General features: G+C 41.2%; 1 long non-coding RNA gene across 1 annotated transcript; it reads right to left on the reverse strand.

Moving 5' to 3' along the window:
* Nucleotides 1-2,498: 2,498 nt before the first annotated feature.
* On the reverse strand, nucleotides 2,499-19,181 carry LOC138347749 (uncharacterized). Its single transcript, XR_011220285.1, has 2 exons — nucleotides 19,052-19,181; nucleotides 2,499-2,801 (listed from the first exon to the last, which is right to left on the reverse strand). It is a non-coding gene; the product is annotated as an uncharacterized lncRNA (long non-coding RNA).
* Between the last annotated feature and the right edge of the window lie 2,061 nt (nucleotides 19,182-21,242).

Consider the following 21,242-nt stretch of genomic DNA (forward strand, 5'->3'; position numbering starts at 1 on the left):
AAGTCTAGCTCACCTCTTGATTATACTATACTAACACCTTTGGTATCGTTCATTTCATTATGTTCATTATTTGAGGTTGGCCTCATTCTTTCTTTGGAATCTTTAACCTTAACCGACATAGATCATGTGAGCATCATGAAATCCTATGTTTAACCCCACACCGAAAAGATGTGGATCACCGGCCAAAGTGAACCAAAGGATGCTACAGTATATAGGGAGTTGAACCCTGCTAGAACCCTGTATTCGCAGTATAGGTTCAAAGACTAGGAGATATAATGAGACCCATACCCATCTGGATGGACAGTCTCATCTTATGAGAATTACATGGACCTCTGCCTTCTTGAAAGAAGGAATCGTAACTCATAGCTAGCCTATCGGTGCTCAGTATAATGTTCCATTATATTCATCTCAAACATCATGAAAGTTGGATTCTAGCATAAGGCATCATAGCTCATTAGATGATTTATCATATCATTATTAGTATTAACTTTGATTTAACTTCAATACTTTTATTAGAGTGTTCATAGAGAGTGGTCTCATAATTAACCTTACACTCTCATAGGTGAGTACGTCTTGGTAACATTTACTTAGGCTCATTTGAGGTTTCTCTCACCTATCACGTTAGCTGCTTATAAAGTTCTCACCACATTCATAAACTTTAGCACATTTAGTCTTCATACTCACCACTTTTACGTGAATGTTCATTTCATCGTATGTCAATACACTTGGCCCTTTAATGTGTGTCACACTCTTACCTAACCCCTTCGGGGTTTCATCATCTCTTCACATAACATCTTAGTTTCACTTACTTTTAAACGTATCCTAGACCTATGAGTCCACAATTAAAAGCCAAGAGGCTTCATTTATAGTTCATCTAAATGATTCATATTTACCCAAATTTATGTGGTACAAGACTTATGCATCTTGTAGGTATAACAAGATATCGATTTCGATCCTTAGAGGCAGCATTCATTAAATATTTGTTCACATACGACTTATGTGTCAATACGGGATTGGGCAAGGGAACCTGATTTCGAATCCCTTCAGCAACACTTAATATTATATTAAACATGATAATTGCATTTTGCATATTTGGGTGACCCTAGTTCGATCCCCCTGATTCCCATAATATTTCCTTTCTTTTCCTCCTCTCTTTCTCGTTTAAGGAAATGAGTTTGTGGGATCAATCCCCCACAAGCTCATTCTTTTTAACTCTATTTATCTCTTAACTTTCTCACCTATGCAAGAGGTTGTGAGTTCAATCCCCTCTCACCACATTTATTTTTCTCCTTTATTTTTCTCGTAACTCTCTCATCTATTCAAGAGGTTGTGGGTTCAATCCTCATTGGAGCCTTTTCACTAGGACCATCCGGCTGAACTTTCTCCTTCCTTTTTTTCTCAACCTCTCATATATGTACAATCCTTCATCATGTGACCCGATTTGCTACAACTTTAACAAGCGTTAGAGCCCCTCATACACCCTCCTCCATGAAGTTTTCCGCACTTCCTACAAGGTGGTCTCTCTTGAGGTGTATATACTTCATTGTTTCTCTTAACTCTAGGCTCGGAATCCCTATCATAGCTACCCTTGGACAAACTTGACTCCCCTTGGTGGGAGAGTCTTTTTTTAAACCTGGGCTTATCCCTGATTTCAATACTACTCTTCCATGTAAAATTCTTCTCAGCTTGCTTTGACTTGTTCCCTGCCCTAGTATGCTTCCTGTTCCTGCTTTCCTCCACTTGTTGGACATGGACCATAAGCCTGGAAAGTCCCATGCTAGCATACAACATAGCTACCTTACACTCCTCCTCAATATTCTCTGCAATCTTAGATCCAGTGTAAATGGGAGAATTCATCCTCGTGAAGTTCCTTAACCTACTAGCCATGGTGCTGGAAGATGGGTTCTTTCTGGGAACACCTTGTTGCTCTGCCTGGGCTGTCATAGCATGCGCTTGTATGGTGATGACTTGGGCCATATGTACCAGGGCTATCCTTACTTCTCCATCTGTCGACCCGGCTGGGTTAACAAGCATCTCCATTTCAGCAGCTGGGGCCTGGGGAGGAACTTGGTTTCCCCCTAAAAGCTGCTTCTCCTCTTCCCTTACCAGCTTTTGTCCTGGTGTTCATTTTCTAAAAAATAGAATTGATGTTAGATACGCTCATAACACCAAGGAATCACACATTAGAGAAGTCACTATATGATCAGAAGAAGGGAATTTTTCTTATGCATCTTGTAGTCTCTAATTAAGATAATGGTGCACTTCACTACCATGACTTAGAAACTACTCAATGTAGTTGATGTGAACCTATTATTCTCAAAATTTAACCTAACGCTCTGATACCAACTTTTTCACGACTGGAGTCTAGACCTCAGACGAGACCGACGCCTTAGACCTTTCAGAGGTCGCAAACAAGCCAACATACGTAATTGTTACATTATCTAGATAAATTTTAGCAGAAAATTTGAAATTTTTGTATAGTTGAAGTATACTTAGACTTCATAATAAGAAACATCGTATTCAAATAAGATCATCTACATAATTTCATAATCGTTCACAACAACAATATAATAGCAAGATACTCAAATGAATAAAATAGTTCATAACTACATTAAATGTATACTTGCCAAAATGGCACCAATACAATGTCTGAAACAAGTGAGAAAGAAACACTAGTGGAACATACTCCACTAGCTCATGCCTACATCTAGGCTAGAATATAAACGATAGGCATTCCGATGAATGCTCCACGTCTGGATAACTTCCCCGTAGTCTCATAATGCTCTAGCGTTCACCTGCACCTACACTTAAAATAGAGATTTATATAGGATTATACTAATTATGGGTATATACAAGCACACACCAAGGACATGCATGGTTAAGGAGATCTCTCTCCTAAAAATATGAATTATGGAAAGTCAAGCTAGTGGACTATCCAAATCAGGTTAGGAAAGTCATGCTATGAGAGTAACATGCATCATTATACATATCATTTTGCAAACAACACATAACATATTGCACATATCATATCACATAGTTCATATCATTCTTTTATATTCCATGAGACCTTAGAATCATGGAATTGACATTAAGATTTCCCAAAATGAGGGCTCAACATATGGGACCTTAACTAGGGAGCCTTTAGCAAACATAGAGTCTGCTTCATTCATTCATACGTACTTCATTTTCATTCATTCATATACTAGTGTAAACACCAGTTATACCTAAGATGTAGTTTAAGACCTTCAACGTGTTCGTTGTGCAATGACCAAGAATAACCTAGTGTCATTACTTAAGTCTAGCTCACATCTTGATTATACTATAGAAACACCTTTGGTATCCTTCATTTCATTATGTGCATTATTTGAAACGAGACCCTCGACGGACCGTTGTTCCTATGACGGTCCGTCACACTTGCCGTCGAGGGGAATGAAGAAAGCAGCAGAAGAATTGCACCAAGTATGGGACGACGGAGTCCACGACGGTCCGTCATGACCACGACGGTCCGTTGCGTGGTCTGTCGACCCAGCCGCGTTTTGGCAGATTTCCAGTAATTAGAATCCTTGTTTAATTAGGTTTTTATTTTTTATAAATAGTTTGAAAAACCTCGTTTTTGAGGTTAGACTCTGTGAGATTAGACATCATATTATTAGACTTTGTGTTTGAAGTGTTTGATTGTTAGAGATTCTTACAAATGATTTTTGGTGATTAATCAAGCAAATTTTCGGACTTTATTCTTTCTCATTGAAGTAAGTACATGAATTCTTGTTTAACATATTTGAATATTGTGTTTATGGCTATGAGGAACTAAACTCCATAACTAGGGTTGTGGGAACCATAGGCAAATAATGAGATAAACCCTAGCTAAAATAACGATTCTAGAAGTGTCTTGCATGTATTAATAATTCTTTCGCTTAGAAGTCTTTTTAACGGATGATCAACGTTAGAACTCGCCTTAATGCTACTTGCCGGACCAAGGAGTTAGATAATAGGAAAAGAATTATTAACATAGATTTAGTGTATTCTATCTAATAGGCTAGTATTGATTGGTACGAGGTAATAACTTAGTCAAATATCGAATACGATGCTTAATATGAGGTAAGGATAAGGGTTAGGAAAGCAACACTAGTAGTCGGACCAAGGTGCGAAGTGAGATTTTCTAGATGCCGGACCAAGGATTTAGAAATACATAACTTATCACTTTGCATGCAAGATACTAGGAAAGAATTGTTATAGTTAGAATTATCAAGTTATGAACCTGTGGGGAACACGTAAACCATAGTTACTTTAATTAATTGATTAAAACCCAACATTAAAAGCTGTTAAGTGTCTCTTTCAAGTTAACTAGTTATTTTTACTCATTAGGAAATACAAACCCCCCTTTTTATGCTTTTACTTTCTAAGGAAGTCATCAACCGAACAATAATAATAACAAGTTGAAGTTAAGTCTAGACTATTTTCCTCATGGGAACGATCCCAACCTCACTAGTTGGGTTATTTACTTGACGCGACCGTTTTACTTCTCATTTGAGAAGTAAGTTTGAGCGTATCAAATTTTGGCGCCGCTGCCGGGGAATTTAGCTTTCAGAATAACTTGAACTTATTACTAAAGTTTAGTTGATATTTTCTTGATTTTACTTTGTTTTATTGTTTTTGATTTCCTTTCAAAACTATCCTCCTTGTATGCCAAACACACGAAGAGGAAGAGAACCCTTGTTTCCCTACGATCACAAGCTAGAGCGTACACTGCGCAATATGAATCGAAACTTCGGAATAAATGATGAGGATCCAAACCAGAACATCCCAAATCCAGTGGATGTTCATGTACAGATGTTACCCGACGCTCCGGGTGAACATCAACAGAGGGGACAAAATCCCGTTCCACGGCCCCAAGCATACTACAGAGGGTATGATAACATCGCAGACTCGGATGGGCAACTTGTCATGCCCCCTCTACCCACAGGCCACACTTTTGTGGTAACTAGTAGCCTGATGCAAATGCTCACTGCCAGAGGTTTGTTTTCAGGGCTACCTTCTGAGGATCCACATGCCCATATAGCTAAGGTAAGGGCAGTGTGTAAAAGTTGTGTGGGGAGGCCTAATTTGGATCTAGATGTAATAGGTCTCAGAGTGTTTCCTCTCTCACTGACGGGAGAGGCTACTATGTGGTTTACTGAGCTCCCATACAACTCCATTTTCACTTGGAACCAACTACAGGATGTCTTCTTAGCACGCTACTATCCGTCTCCTAGAAATTAAACCACAAAGACAGGGCGAATAACTTTGTGGCACTACCAGAAGAGTCAGTTAGTAGTTCTTGGGATAGATTCACCTCATTCTTGAGAAGTGTCCCAAATCACCGTATTGATGATGAGTCACTGAAGGAATACTTCTATCGGGGACAGGATGATAAAAATAAAGCGGTGTTGGACACTATAGCAGGTGGATCTTATGGAGAATGCCCTTATGCTGAGATTGCTGAGAAATTAGAGAAAATCTCCCATAACAACAAAGCTTGTAGTACTAGGAAGTCCGATACAGGGAGAAACACCTTCGCAGTGCAGTCCACTCATAACCCAGCCACAGATGATATTCGTGAAGAAATGACTCAGATGAGAACTGAGCTTGGGTTGGTACTAAAACATGTCACTGGGGGTGTAGAAAAGGTTAATGCAGTCAACTACTTGGCTAAACCACCACCTACAATCGATGAGTGTTATTATGAGGAGGATTCCTATGTAGTAAATGAACAGATGGGGGGTTTCCGACCAAGTGCCCAAGGCTCTAATCAGGAAAATTAGCGCCAAGGTCAAGGGAACCAAGGTCGAAACTATGGTAACTACAATCGTGAGGGTCATTATGTCCAAGATGGAAACTACAATCGCGACAACAATTTCAACAGGGGTAGCTATGGTAACAGAAATGACAGTAATGGACCCTATGTTCCTCCTCAAAATCGTGAAGTTACTCTTAGGGATGGTGGAGGTAGTATGTCGCGAGTTGAGGATATGTTGCATAAAATGATGAGGAGGTTCGATGCTAGTGATGAGCACAATAAAGAAATGAGGAATGATTTAGCGGGTATTGGGTAAAAAGTTGATACACATGCAATATCGATTAAGCAACTTGAGTTACAATTGGCCAATTATCTACAACTGTGAACACACGGCAACCGGGCACTCTTCCTAGCAACACTGTCCAAAATCCTAAAAATGATGGACATTGTATGGCAATTACTACTCGCGGTGGCAAGCAAACCATTGACCCACCTATGCCATCTAATGAGAATGAGGTGACAAAAGACACTGACAAAGTGGTAAATGTTGATGCTAATTTAGAGGATGACAGTGCAGAAGATGCTGAAGTGCCTAAAAAAGTAACTCCCATGCCTAGGCCACCACCCCCATTTCCTCAAAATTAGTGAAAAAGACTGAGGATGGCAAATATCGACGTTTTATAACAATGTTGAAGCAACTTTCTATCAATGTCCCTTAGGTAGAAGCTTTAGAACAAATGCCCAGTTACGCCAAGTTTATAAAAGATTTGATCACAAAGAAAAGATCAGTTACTTTTGAGGATGATGATAGAATACAACATTGTAGTGCTATTGCTACAAGATCTCTGGTCCAAAAGAAAGAAGATCCGGGTGCATTCACTATTCCTTGTACAATCGGGCTATTACATTTTGCGAAAGCATTATGTGATCTGGGGGCAAGCATAAATATCATGCCCCTCTCGATTTACAAGAAGTGGGGTTTGGGTGACCCAAAGCCCACTGCGATGTGGCTACTGATGGTTGATCGAACAGTAAAACGGCCCATAGGGATACTTCATGATGTGCTAGTAAAAGTGGAGTCATTCATCTTTCCAGCCAATTTTGTTATTCTTGATTGTGAGGTTGATTTTGAAGTGTCTATTATCCTTGGGAGGACATTCCTAGCTATGGGAAGAGCCTTAGTAGACATGGAAAAGGGGCAGATGAAATTTTGGTTGAACAGTGAAGAAGTGACCTTTAACATTTGTAGGTCCATGAGGCAGAGTGGTGAGCTTCAATCGGCATCTGCTATATCCTACAACATGGGTGAGACATTTGAGACAAAAATAGAAGAACGTCTAGGTGTCGAAGCATTAGCGGCAGTGATAATGAACTTTGATAGCGATTGCATTGAAGAGTATGAGTCATTAGTCGCGGCTCTTGACCGAGGTGATGTTCGGTTTAAACCGAAGAAATTTGAGCTTGATATGAAGAATCGCGAGTCCCCACCCGCTAAACCATCCATAGAGGAAGCTCCAAAAGTTGAATTAAAAGCTCTCCCACCTTATCTTAGGTATGAATTCTTAGGAAATGGTGTCATTTTACCGGTAATCATTACATCAGACCTGGATGAACAACAGGTTTAGAGTTTGGTGAAGGTACTAAAAAGGTTCAAAAGAGCTATTGGGTGGACCATTGCGGACATTATTGGGATCCCCCTAGTATTTGCTCTCATAAAATCCAACTCATGCCTGATCATAAGCCGAGTATTGAGCACCAGAGACGCTTGAATCCTCCTATGCAAGAGGTTGTTAAGAAGGAAATTATCAAGTGGTTGGATGCTGGAGTAATCTATCCAATCGCCGATAGTAGTTGGGTATGCCCGGTTCAGTGTGTACCTAAGAAAGGGGGAATGACTGTGGTCCCCAACGAAAAGAATGAACTTGTTCCAATGAGACCGATTACTGGATGGAGGGTGTGTATGGATTACCGTAAACTGAACTCATGGACTGAAAAAGACCATTTTCCTATGCCCTTCATGGATCAGATGTTGGATAGACATGCCGGAAAAGGGTGGTATTGTTTTCTTGATGGGTATTCAGGGTATAATCAGATTTCTATTGCACCAGAAGATCAAGAGAAAACCACTTTCACTTGTCCATATGGGACTTTTGCGTTCAGAAGAATGTTGTTTGGGTTGTGCAATGCACCTGCAACCTTTCAGAGATGTATGATGTCAATATTTTCTGACATGGTGGAGGATACTATAGAGGTTTTTATGGATGATTTTTCTGTGGTTGGTGATTCATTCAAGCGGTGCTTGACCAATTTATCTGAGGTTCTTAAGAGATGTGAAGACTGCAATTTGGTACTAAACTGGGAAAAGTGTCATTTCATGGTGAAAGAGGGTATTGTGTTGGGTAATCGCATTTCAGAAAAGGGCATAGAGGTTGATCGAGCTAAAGTTGAAGTAATAGAGAGACTTCCCCCGCCGATCTCTGTGAAAGGTGTGAGAAGCTTTCTTGGGCATGTAGGTGTTTATCGGAGATTCATCAAAGACTTTTCAAAGATTGCACACCCATTGTGCAAATTGCTGGAGAAAGAATGTAAATTTTGTTTTGATGAATCCTGTCTTAAAGCATTCGGTGAGCTAAAAGAGAAGTTAGTGTCTGCGCCTATCATTATTTCTCCGGATTGGAACAGTCCAATTGAGGTAATGTGCGATGCTAGTGGGGTGGCTCTTGGTGTAGTATTGGGATAGAAAAGAAACAAAATCCTTCACCCAATTTACTATGCTAGTAAAGCCCTATATGAAGCCCAGAAGAACTACACTGTGACAGAGCAAGAACTCCTCGCAGTAGTCTTTGCTTTTGAGAAATTTCGCTCCTATTTGCTAGGTACTAGAGTTATAGTGCATACTGACCATTCAGCATTGAGATATTTGATGGCGAAGAGAGATGCGAAACCAAGGCTGATTCGTTGGGTATTACTACTGCGAGAATTTGACTTTGAAGTGCTGGATAGAAAAAGGACTGAAAATCAAGTTGCTGATCATTTGTCTCGTCTAGAGGATGAAGCTATGAGAGAGTTAGGGGATAAGACTGACATTGATGATACTTTTCCTGATGAACATGTATTGGCTGCTTCACAAGACTTGATTCCATGGTTCGCAGATTTTGCAAACTATCTGGCTAGTGATATTGTTCCATCAGACTTGTCCTTTCATCAAAGGAAAAAGTTCATGTACGATGTGAAGAAGTTCTTTTGGGATGAACCATACTTGTATAGGAGTTGTGCCGACGGGCTTATTCGGCGTTGTGCGCCAGAATGTGAAATGTTGAGTGTATTGGAGGCATGCCATTCTTCACCTGTTGGCGGACATAACAGTGGTATTCGAACCGCTCACAAGATATTGCAATGTGGTTACTATTGGCCAACTCTTCATCAAGATGCTCATGGGTTTGCTAAATCATGTGATAAATGTCAACAAGATGGTGGTATTTCAAGAAAGCAAGAGCTCCCTCTAAACCCCACTCTTGTGATTGAGTTATTTAATGTGTGGGGTATTGACTTTATGGGCCCTTTCGTGAGTTCTCATGGGATGAAGTACATTCTTGTAGCAGTTGATTATGTATTTAAATGGGTCGAAGCCATAGCCCTCGCAAATAATGAAGGGAAGAGTGTCACTGCATTCTTGAAAAAGAATATATTCTCCCATTTTGGCACTCCAAGGGCCATTATTAGTGATGGGGGCTCCCACTTCTGCAACAGATTGTTCAAGGGGTTATTGGAGAAATACGGTGTTCGCTATAATGTGGCCACTCCTTACCACCCTCAAACTAGTGGGCAAGTTGAGGTATCGAATCGGAAGATCAAATAGATATTGTCCAAAACAGTGAATGCTAGTAGAACAGATTGGTCAAGGAGTCTTGATGATGCTCTTTGGGCCTACCAGGCAGCTTATAAGACTCCCATAGGTATATCTCCATACCAACATGTATATGGGAAAGCTTGTCATCTTCCGGTTGAGTTAGAGCATAAAGCCATGTGCGCTATGAAGAAGTTAAAAATTGATTGGAGCGAAGCTGCAGAGCAACGGTTAAATGGGTTGAATGAACTTGATGAATTTCGCTTGGAAGCCTATAAAAGCTCAGCCCTATATAAAGAAAAGCTGAAGAAGTATCATGACAACAAAATTGAAAAACGAGAGTTTATGGTCGGGGATTTAGTGCTTCTATTCAATTCCTGATTGCGCTTGTTTCCAGGCAAACTCAAGTCAAAATGGACTGGTCCTTACACGGTTACCCAACTATTCCCTCAGGGAGCAGTTGAGTTGGAAACTAAGGAGGGTGTGCGGTTCAAGGTGAATGGACAGCACATAAAAATCTATCTCGGGCATGCTGAATCAGCGAATGAAGTGATCGAGGAATACCATCTTGATTAAGTCTGAGTAATAATGTGGCCCCAGTCGTGCCGCAACATTAAATCAGGCGCTTGTTGGAAGGCAACCCAATACTTATCATCTTTTTAATAATGGTAGCACTTTTTCTATAAATGGGTTTTAAATTTGCAGGCACATCACCAGGAAATTCTGCAGAAAACTACTCTGCAGTAGCCACTGACGGATACAACAACGGACCGTTGAGAATGCAACGGACCGTTGTATGCATCCATCACACCAGGTACGTATTTCTGTCATTTTAATTATTAGGGCACACACGACGGAACCTACAACGGCTCATCACAAACGCGACAGACCGTCGTCGGGGAACCGTCGCGTGATTAATGAATTCTACCCGACCCGACCCGGCTGGACCCTTCTCAAAATCTGACCGTTTATACTCCCCCCCTCCATATTACACCCCATTACTTCCTTATTCCTCTCATCTCCCCTCTCTTTTCAACTTCCACACTTCCCCTAAGTGATCATTGCTCCCAAAATCCTCCTAAGCCTTATACTTATCATCCACTAGTCGGTGCTGTTGTTGTAGGTGTCTACCTTGCCAGAATCATTCTCCGTTTGTTTTCTTCTCCCTTTCCAAGGTATGTGTCTCTACATTTACACTTATTTATCTTGAATTTTTGTTTTGTAGTTAGTATTAGCTTAGTTCATAGTCGTATACTGTTTCCTTTATATGCTTATGTCTAAACCTAGGTTCAAAATGTTCGTATGTGCCATGTTGATAACCCTAGGCATAGGTGGTTTTGCTTTGATAGTTTCTTAGGTCGTTGGGATAGACACATATAGGTCCACAACACTACACGACCATGTGGGTTCATCGGGGATGCGTAGGGTACCCTCAGTTCTAACACTGCTACTCAGAACGAGACCCCGATGACGGCCCGTCGCACACATGACGGACCGTCGTAGGGTCCGTTGCTCAAGCCCTAGCACCCCTGCCCAACGACGCCTGTGACGGACCGTTGTATTCACGACGGTCCTTCTTGCACGACCGTCATGGTTGTCAGAGACCCTGTTTCTAAGGGTCTCTCAAAATTTTCAAAGTGTCCTACGACGGACTCTTACGACGGACCGTCATACCCACGACGGTCTGTCCTGCACGACCGTCATGATGGTCAGAGACCCCTCTGATAAGGGTCTCCCAACCTTTTCTAAGTGTCCTACGACGGACTCTTACGACAGACCGTTATACCAACGACGGTCCGTCCTGCTTGACCGTCATGATGGTCAGAGACCCCTCTGATAAGGGTCTCCCAACATTTTCTAAGTGTCCTACGATGGAGTCTTACGATGGACCGTCGTACCAACGATGGTCCGTCCTGCTTGACTGTCATGATGGTCAGAGACCCCTCCTTCAGGGTTCTTTCTATATACATAGACCAATTACAACACGACGGACCTCATGACGGTCCGTCATATCCACGACGAGTCGTCATCTAGCCCGTCGTGTGATACAGTTTCACTATCACTAACATACTATTTTAAATGTTTTATGTTGTATGGGCTTGCTTGTATTGTTTGACATTACTCGTACTAATAGCGATCCTTTTCAGGTACTATCTACTATGGCACCCAAGCAAGACCAAGCCTACGCACGCGGGCGATCCAATTCAGCTGCCTCGTCTGCACGCTTGATCATCGGGTCTGATGATGAGCGGGACCCTAAATATGTGCCCCAAGGCACTTCTGCAACTTTCCGTGCTGCACGTGCCCCTAGAGCCACACCCAAGACGGTGGCGTCCGGCGTAGTCACTGCCTCCCAGTCTGATGAGGAGCGCACACTGACCGGCAAACCCTCTGGGTCCGCCACAAATGAGGAAAGAGCGTCTGGCTCCTTTGGAGTTTCCTGGTCCAAGGAAGCTTCAGGCTATGTTGAGGTTCCCGCACCCGTCACTGCTGCAGCGTCGGCCTTGTCTGATGAGGCTGACAGTTCAGACTCTACATCCGGCGCACCAGCCAAGGTCCCCACCCCAGCCTCTTACCAGCCAAACCGGTGGTGCGTCGAAGGCCAGTTTCAAGTTTATTCTGACGCCAAATTCCTGACTGATAAAGGAGTAATGACTCGGACACTCACCTTGGAGCGGCGGGTACTTACAGGGAGCCTCCCATCGATGCCGGAGATCCACAACCTATTCACCAGGCATCGCTTAGAGTGGACAGCCCGTCCGTTGGGACGATACAGCGAAGAAGTGGTCCGAGAATTCTACGCATCCTACGTAGCGACTCTCCGATCACAGATCGATAAGCGGGCTGCTCCCGCTAAACAGGCCCCACTGGAGCAGGTTGTCCGGGGCGTGCAGGTCGACATTTCCCTGCCAGCTCTCTGCCGGTTCCTATACGGCGAGAGTGCAGATGCTACACAGACTCCCCACACTGCCGAGTTTGACTACCGCTGGCAGATAGTGAAGGATGGCCAGTTCTTGCGCGAGCAGGCACTGAGAGAGACCACCAAGAGGTGGATGGCCCTGCATCTATCAGTCGACGGAGAGGGTGCAGATTGGGTCACTGAGCCGAAGGGGGCCATCAAGAAGGCCAACCTCACGTTCGTCGTGAAGTTCTTGTGGCTGCTCGTCCGTCACTGCCTTTCCCCCACAGCTGCTGATAACATCGTCACTTGGGATCGAGCAGTGTTGATAGCGGCGATGATAGCTGGATTCGAGGTCGAATTCACATGGCTTCTCCAGGAAGTCATGCACGAGAGGTCATTCAAGGTCACCACTACCTACCCCTTCCCGTGTATGATTTTTGCCCTTTGCAGGACCGCGGGTGTGCCCATATGGCACATAGATCAGTTGAAGACCCCGCAGGGCACCGTTGACGTCGGCCTCATCACAGACGAGGCCAATGAGTTGGCCCCACGTCGAGGGCTCCGTCCAGAGCTGCCACCACTTGCTGACGATCTTGCGGATACGGTGGCCCAGGCCCGCACCGCTACACAGGCGTCCACTGACACTACCCCGGTTGAGTTTATCCCGGGTAGTAGCCCATCCCCGAGCTCCTCTCGCACACCCTCTCTACAGTTACCGGCCCCGCTTGCTAGGGTCCAAAAACTGGAGGCACAAATGGCCACCCTTCTGCATCATATCCAGCCGCGGATGCAGAAGTCTATTACTGAGTCTGAAGCGCGTATGGAGAGGAAGATGCAGCGGAAGATTGCTAAGGTTCACCAGCGCCTCGATGCATTTGAGTTGAGAGTGTTAGCTCGCCCAGCCTCTCCGGTAGATGTGTCGACTCTTCAGGCTGCAGTCGACAGTCTTCGTGCAGACATCGACATGATCCTAGAGGCGACAGTGCCAGAGCCTGTCGAGCCTGTTGAGGACACTGTATTGGCGGCCCTGTTTGCTACTTCAGATATTCCCCCACCTTCCCCTCGAGAGAGTGCCAAGAGGCGTAGGGGTCGATCAGAGGATGAGGTGCGAGCAAGGAAGAAGGAGCGCCGAGAGATGGAGGCCGCGAGGAGAGCCTCACTTGCTGAGGCAGAGGCACACCAGATCAGAGCATCGCAAATAGCGGCTGGGGCATCTAGCTCCCGCACCGTAGAGACAGCAGGAGGCACTACTGATGGTGCGGTTGTTGCTGAGGACATCACTGAGGGTGTCCAGATTGCTGAGGACACCACTGAGGGTGTCCAGATTGCAGAGGATGTGGGTTTTGGGAAACCGGACCCACCAGCTTGCTGATCGACGGCGCTATGCGCCACAGGTTTGCTTCACCTATCCCTCTAATCTTTAGATTTTTTTATGCATTGGGGACAATTGCATGCTTTTTTTGTTGGGGGTGGGGTAAATGGAAAGTGAGTGTTAGGGTGAAGTCTGAGTAGCCCGACTCACTATCCTCTTTTGGGGTTTTCTTGCCTGTGTTCTTTTTCCCCAAAAGACTGATTACTTTTTCTGTTGAACCGGCACGTTATATCTTTTGTACATAGTTTAACTCTGAAGCATGATGGCTAAAATGATATACCAATAAAACTGGAAAATGTTGCATGACTAGGCGTAGTAACTGATAATTGTGTGGCTCTAAATATGAAATAGAGTTACACAATTGCATTACCCTAAATCTTCAAGTCAAACTAGGTATCTGATAATCTGATATAGTGTTGAGATGTCAAGTGAGTGTGAGGAAAGTTGAATAGTCCACTATTGGTACTGAGCTAGAACTTGCCTGGTTAGTCCTGCTAAAAGTAAGCTGTAACAGACAATTAGGAAAGGATCATGACCTTATTCAATATAGCTCATTTCTAGCCTAAATAAAAGAAACCAAATGAAAGTTATCCTTCTTTGATCCAAATAATTTGAGCTTAAAATTAAACCTTTCTTTTTCACCCCAACTGATCTTTTCTGGGAACAATATGTTGGCCCTGGTCCCTCCTTGGGCATGTGCACCTCAGCTTATGCCAAAAGCATAATTTGAGGGTGGCTAATGTATAAACAACCTTCATTATGGCCCTGACCCGACTTTGGGTATTGTGTACCTTGACTCATGGCAAAGCCATGAGTTGAGGGTTGCTGTTTTGAGGAATGCTCTGGAAAGTGGGGTTGAAAGAATAAAGAGAGAGAAAAAACAAAAGTAAAGTGACTCAAGAACTCGTTGAAAGAAGAAAAAAAAGAAAGAAAAGAGTTACTTACACAAATGAAGAAAGAAGGGAAACAGCAAGGTGAAAGAATAGGAGAAACTGGGCGAGATAAAGCGATGGAAAGTGGAAGGTTTAGCCGATATGTCAAGGAGGGCAAAAAGTCACTAAAGTATACCTACATATACCGTACCTGACTCTGAGCCTACGTTACAAGCTAAAAAAAAGTCCTATCGTGATCCTAAGGGTTGTATAGCGAACTTAAGGCAGTGAAAATAAGCGCAAGCTTATGGCAATAGGTATGAATGAGTGTGACTTTGTTCTGAGAGCGAGTGTTGAAATGTAATCCTTATACTCAAACTTAAATCATTGTGTGAAAAATGAGGATTTTGTTCTAAAGTGAGGACACTAGTTGCAATACCAGAATTGTTAGCACCTCGGTGAGAAATTGAAAAGGATAGGTGTTAGTGCATGGTGAGTCTGTGTCATGTTCGAATCCCACAAAATTCAAGCCTAATAGTGATAGCATGCATAGATTTGATGAGATTAATCGAGATTGATAGTCAAATGATTGCAAAGGATAAAACATGAATACTATTGTACAAAGATTGTGTAGTGAGTCATAGTGCGTCTCTTGAGGACAAACAACGAATTTAAGTTGAGGGTGTTGATATACCGTGGTTTCACGGTATAATTAATACTTTTTCCTTAATTTTAGTGTGTCCGAAAGCCTTTTTTGTGCTATTTTTTATATAAGTTTCTCTTTGTTTTGCAGGAAATCTATCCAAAGCTGAATGCGGAGATTTTGAGCGAAAAATGCAGAAGAGACCACCTACGGAGCTTATGACGGTCCGTTGTGCCTGTGACGGTCCGTAGGTGGCAGCGTACAGAAGCTGCTGAAGGAAGATGGGGAAGTCTGACCAAGTGTGGGATTACGAAGCTTGTGACAGTCCGTCATGGCTTTGACGGTCCGTCCTGCAGGTTCGTCGTGAAGATCAGAGAAGTGATCCCAGTACCCAGATTCCAGAGTTGAAGTATTTTGAAACGAGACCCTCGACGGACCGTTGTGCCTATGACGATCCGTCACACTTGCCGTCGAGGGGAATGAAGAAAGCAGCAGAAGAATTGCACCAAGTATGAGACGACGGAGTCCACGACGGTCCGTCATGACCACGACGGTCCGTCGCGTGGTCCGTCGACCCAGCCGCGTTTTGGCAGATTTCCAGTAATTAGAATCCTTGTTTAATTAGGTTTTTATTTTTTATAAATAGTTCGAAAAACCTCATTTTTGAGGTTACACTCTGTAAGATAAAACATCATATTATTAGACTTTGTGTTTGGAGTGTTTGATTGTTAGAGATTCTTACAAGTGATTTTTGGTGATTAATCAAGCAAATTTTCGGACTTTATTCTTTCTCATTGAAGTAAGTACATGAATTCTTGTTTAACATATTTGAATATTGTGTTTATAGCTATGAGAAACTAAACTCCATAACTAGGGTTGTGGGAACCATAGGCAAATAATGAGATAAACCCTAGCTAAAATAACAATTCTAGAATAATGTCTTGCATGTATTAATAATTCTTTCGCTTAGAAGTCTTTTTAACGGATGATCAACGTTAGAACTCGCCTTAATGCTACTTGCCGGACCAAGGAGGTAGATAATAGGAAAAGAATTATTAACATAGATTTAGTGTATTCTTTCTTATAGTCTAGTATTGATTGGTACGAGGTAATAACTTAGTCAAATATCGAATACGATGCTTTATATGAGGTAAGGATAAGGGTTAGGAAAGCAACACACGTAGTCGGACCAAGGTGCGAAGTGAAATTTTCTAGATGCCGGACCAAGGATTTAGAAATACATAACTTATCACTTTCCATGCAAGATACTAGGAAAGAATTGTTATAGTTAGAATTATCAAGTTATGAACCTGTGGGAACACGTAAACCCTAGTTACTTTAATTAATTGATTAAAACCCAACATTAAAAGCTGTTAAGTGTCTCTTTCAAGTTCACTAGTTATTTTTACTCATTAGGAAATACAAACCCCCCTTTTTATGCTTTTACTTTCTAAGGAAGTCATCAACCGAACAATAGTAATAACAAGTTGAAGTTAAGTCTAGACTATTTTCCTCGTGGGAACGATCCCAACCTCACTAGTTGGGTTATTTACTTGACGCGACCGCTTTACTTCTCATTTGAGAAGTAAGTTTGAGCGTATCATTAACCCCACACTGAAAAGATGTGGATCACCTGCCAAAGTGAACCAAAACATCATATATAGGGAGTCGAACCCTGCTAGAACTCTATATTGGCAGTATAGGTTAAAAAATTAAAAGATATAAGGAGACCCATACCCATCTGGATGGACAGTCTCATCTCATGAAAATTACACGAACCTTTGCCTTCTCTAAAGAAGAAATCGCAACTCATAGCTAGCTTATCGGTGCTCAGTATAAAGTTTCATTACATTCATCTCATACATCATAGAAGCTGGCTTCTAGCATAAGGCATCATATCTCATTAGATGATTTCTCATCTCATCATCAGTATTAAGTATTCTTTAACTTCAATACTTTCATTAGAGTGTTCATAGAGACTGGTCTCTTCATTAATCTTACACTATCATAGGTGAGGATGTCTAGGTAACATTTACTTAGGCTCATTTGAGATTTCTCTCATATTTGACATTAGATTCTTATCAAGTTGTCACAACATTCGTAACTTTAGAACACTTAATCTTCATAATTACTCACCCCTTTTACGTGAATGTTCATTTCATCGTATGTCAATACACTTGGATCTTTAATATGTGTCACACTCTTACCTAACCCCTCTGTGGTTTCATCATCTCTTCACATAACATCTTAATTTCACTTAATTTTAAACGTATGCTAGAATTATGAGTCCATATACAAGACATGAGGCTTCATTCATAGTTCGAATAAGTGATTCATATTTACCCAAGATTATGTGGTACAAGACTTATGCATCTTGTAGGTATGCCAAGATATCTATTGCGATCCTTAGAGGAAGAATTCATTAAATGTTTGTTCATGTTCGACTTATGTGTCAATAAAGGATTGGGTAACGGAACCCAATTTCGAATCCCTTGAGCAACACTTTATCTTATATTAAACTTGATAATTGCATTTTTCAAATTTGGGCGACTTTAGTTCGATCCCCATCACTGCCATAATATTTCCTTTCTTTTCATTCTCTCTTTCTCGTTAAAGCAAGGAGGTTGTGGGATCAATCCCCCACAAGCTCATTCTTTTTCTCTTAATTTATCTCTTAATTTTCTCACCTATGAAAGAGGTTGTGGGTTCAATCCCCACTCACCACATTTATTTTTTTCCTTTATTTTTCTCCTAACTCTCTAATCTATTCAAGAGGTTTTGGGTTCAATCCCCACTCACCAGATTTATTTTTATCCTTTATTTTTTTCCTAACTATCTCATCTATCCTAGAGGTTGTGGGTTCAATCCCCACTCACCACATTTATTTTTTCTCCTTTATTTTTCTCCTAACTCTCTCATCTATTCAAGAGGTAGCGGGTTCAATCCCCACTCACCACATTCATTTTTATCCTTTATTTTTCTCCTAACTCTCTCATCTATTCAATAGGTTGTGGGTTCAATCCCTACTCACTACATTTATTTTTCCTTTTGTTTTTCTCATGAAATTTTTATGTTACTTTCATTTGGTGTGGTCTTGGGTTCAATTCTTAATGATCTCACAACTTTTAAAAAAATTTAAAACATAGCTCACTTTTCAAATTTGTAGTCGAGATCAACATTTCCAGCAAGCTGGAAAATTGGACTCTTTTAATCCATCTTTCTCTCAAGTTTTAATGTTGATTCTTGGAGTAATTCGGGTGACATTTTTCAACCAACATTACCTTTATATGAACATCACACTTTTAACATTAACATATAATAAAACACAATATTTATAACACACAAATTCCAGACAGCAATATAGTTAATTTACAACACACCCATGCTCAAACAATTGACGTAAATACTCTTCTGAAAAACATCGTTGATTCCTTACATAATTTCCAAATACAGATTCAATACATAATCACAACCATACCTAAAATTATCTACCAGAAGACATACCAACGCATGCTTTGAATCTTTCAAACGATCTATGACAGGGGCATGCAACGGGGACAACCTTAGTTTTTCAATTGCGATTAAACTAAACCTTAAGGATCTCTCGGGAAAAGGTACAAGAGAGAAGAAAACCCATACCTTAATATCGTTCAACACTTGTTTCAGTGTCTCCTATTCCCAATGCCTGACCACAAAAATCTAAAACCCAATCCGTCGAGAAGAATGTTGTTGATTTTCGTTTTTAGCTTAGCTTTTCGTTTGAGTTTTTGTGTATAAGTTCTTCAAGAATGAAGAACTATTATTTTCAATTCTTTTTATAATGAAAAACATGAGAATGAGAGTGAGAGACGTGAGAATGATTGGATTAGGATTAGGAGAGTTAGGTGGAGACTTAGTCAAACTAGGACTCCTCATTATTTATTAATATTATTATTATTATTACTATTATTATTTTATTCAAAAATCTGATTTTCTGTTTATTGAATAAGAAAATTGAATATTAATTAATTTTACTAATTCACTAAATACAAAAAATTAACTAAATCATTGCTTCCATTAAGGCTCAAATCGGGGTTGAGCAATATATTTGCTTAAAGGATAATTTTTAGCCACTTCTATCCGAATTTCCCCTTAACCACATTAATTAATTAACTAATTAGGGTAATTACAATAATACCCTTATCCTGGAAAAGACCATTTTACCCCTAGACCCCCTAAACTTCAGATTACCCCGTTTTAATTCCAGTTAAGACTCATACGGTTAAATCTCCATATTCGGGTGCCCTACGTGGATGGACCCAACCTTTCCTAGATCAACTATCTCAACAAGTTAGTTGGCATGGCTGTTGCAGAGGTTTAGAGGTCTGGTTCTACGCACATCAATTCGTGTGAACCCGTCTAATCTAGGCATTCTAGATACGTTGGACACTACTTAGCATAGTCATTTTTAGGGTTGTCACATTATTACCACTTAGGAACATTTGTACCCGAATGAAACTACACATCATTTTAAAATACAGAAGGTGATTTTCAAAAATATGTTAACATACTTGAGACTTTACTCTTTGTGAATTTTTGCTTCACACTTACTCTAGATAGTGCATATTACTCAAGCTTATCTGAAGCTTCATATTTGAGATTGAGAAATTTCCTTCTCACCGCACTTAACTTGATGCACGTCACCACTCATGCAACTCAAAAAATATTCATGTCCATGCTATACAAAAACAACAACATGACATGCAAACATGAATTCATTTTAACTCACTTAGTGCAATTATTACACATACGATTTGGACTTACAACATCAAGTCGACTATTGCACTAAAACTTAGAGTTTCTTAAACAAAACCAGCCTTAGAAGGAGTATATCTAACCACTTAGATAACATCTTGTTAGCCTTAAGATTTGAAATTATATGGCTTTGTTTGATTGATCCACACCCTGCCCATTTATTCCCTATCTCATTTGGCAACTGAAATATCACTACCCTGGTTTGATAGTCTATGGTAGCATAACACTTATGGTGAAAATACATACCTAAGCTATTCAATTCGTTGGTGAATATCATATTCACATATTAGTAGGTTGGTGCACATCTTTGAAACCTACTAGCAGCTTCGCATTAATAGACTAAGGAACTCCTTCCTAAAGTAGTCTAATCAAAGCATACAACATAAATAAACACATAAGTCACATAAGTCAGCAACCAACATGATGACTCCAACATATTAACTTCATACTAGTGCATAAAACCATAAACATGAAAAACTAATTTAGGCTATGCACCTGAGACATCACCACCCCTTGACTTGAGTACGAAGAATCGTTGCCTTATTGGAGCCTTTTCACTTGGACCATGCGGCTGAACTTTCTCTTTCCTTTTTTTTTGACCTCTCATATACGGACAATCCTTCATCGTGTGACCCGGTTTGATAGAACTGTAAAAAGAGTTAGAGCCCCTCGCATACCCTCTTACATGAAGTTTTCCACACTTCGTACAAGGTGGCCTCTCCTGAGGTGTATCTACTTCACTGTTTCTTTTAACTCTGGCTCAGAATCCCTATCATAGCTACCCTTGGATGAAATTGACTCCCCTTGGTGGGAGAGTCTCTTCTTAAACCTAGGCTTATCCTTGATTTTAGTACTACTCTTCCTTCAAAAATTCTTCTCAGCTTGCCTTGACCTGTTCCATGACCTAGTATGCTTACATTGACCCTAAGACTGGAAAGTCCCATGGTGGCATGCAGCATAGCTACCATACACTCCTCCTCGAGGTTCTCAACAATCTTTGATCCAGTGTAAATAGGAGGATTCATCCTCGTGAAGT

This window comes from Solanum lycopersicum, chromosome 3, assembly GCF_036512215.1.
Source record: "Solanum lycopersicum chromosome 3, SLM_r2.1".
Lineage (NCBI taxonomy): Eukaryota > Viridiplantae > Streptophyta > Magnoliopsida > Solanales > Solanaceae > Solanum > Solanum lycopersicum.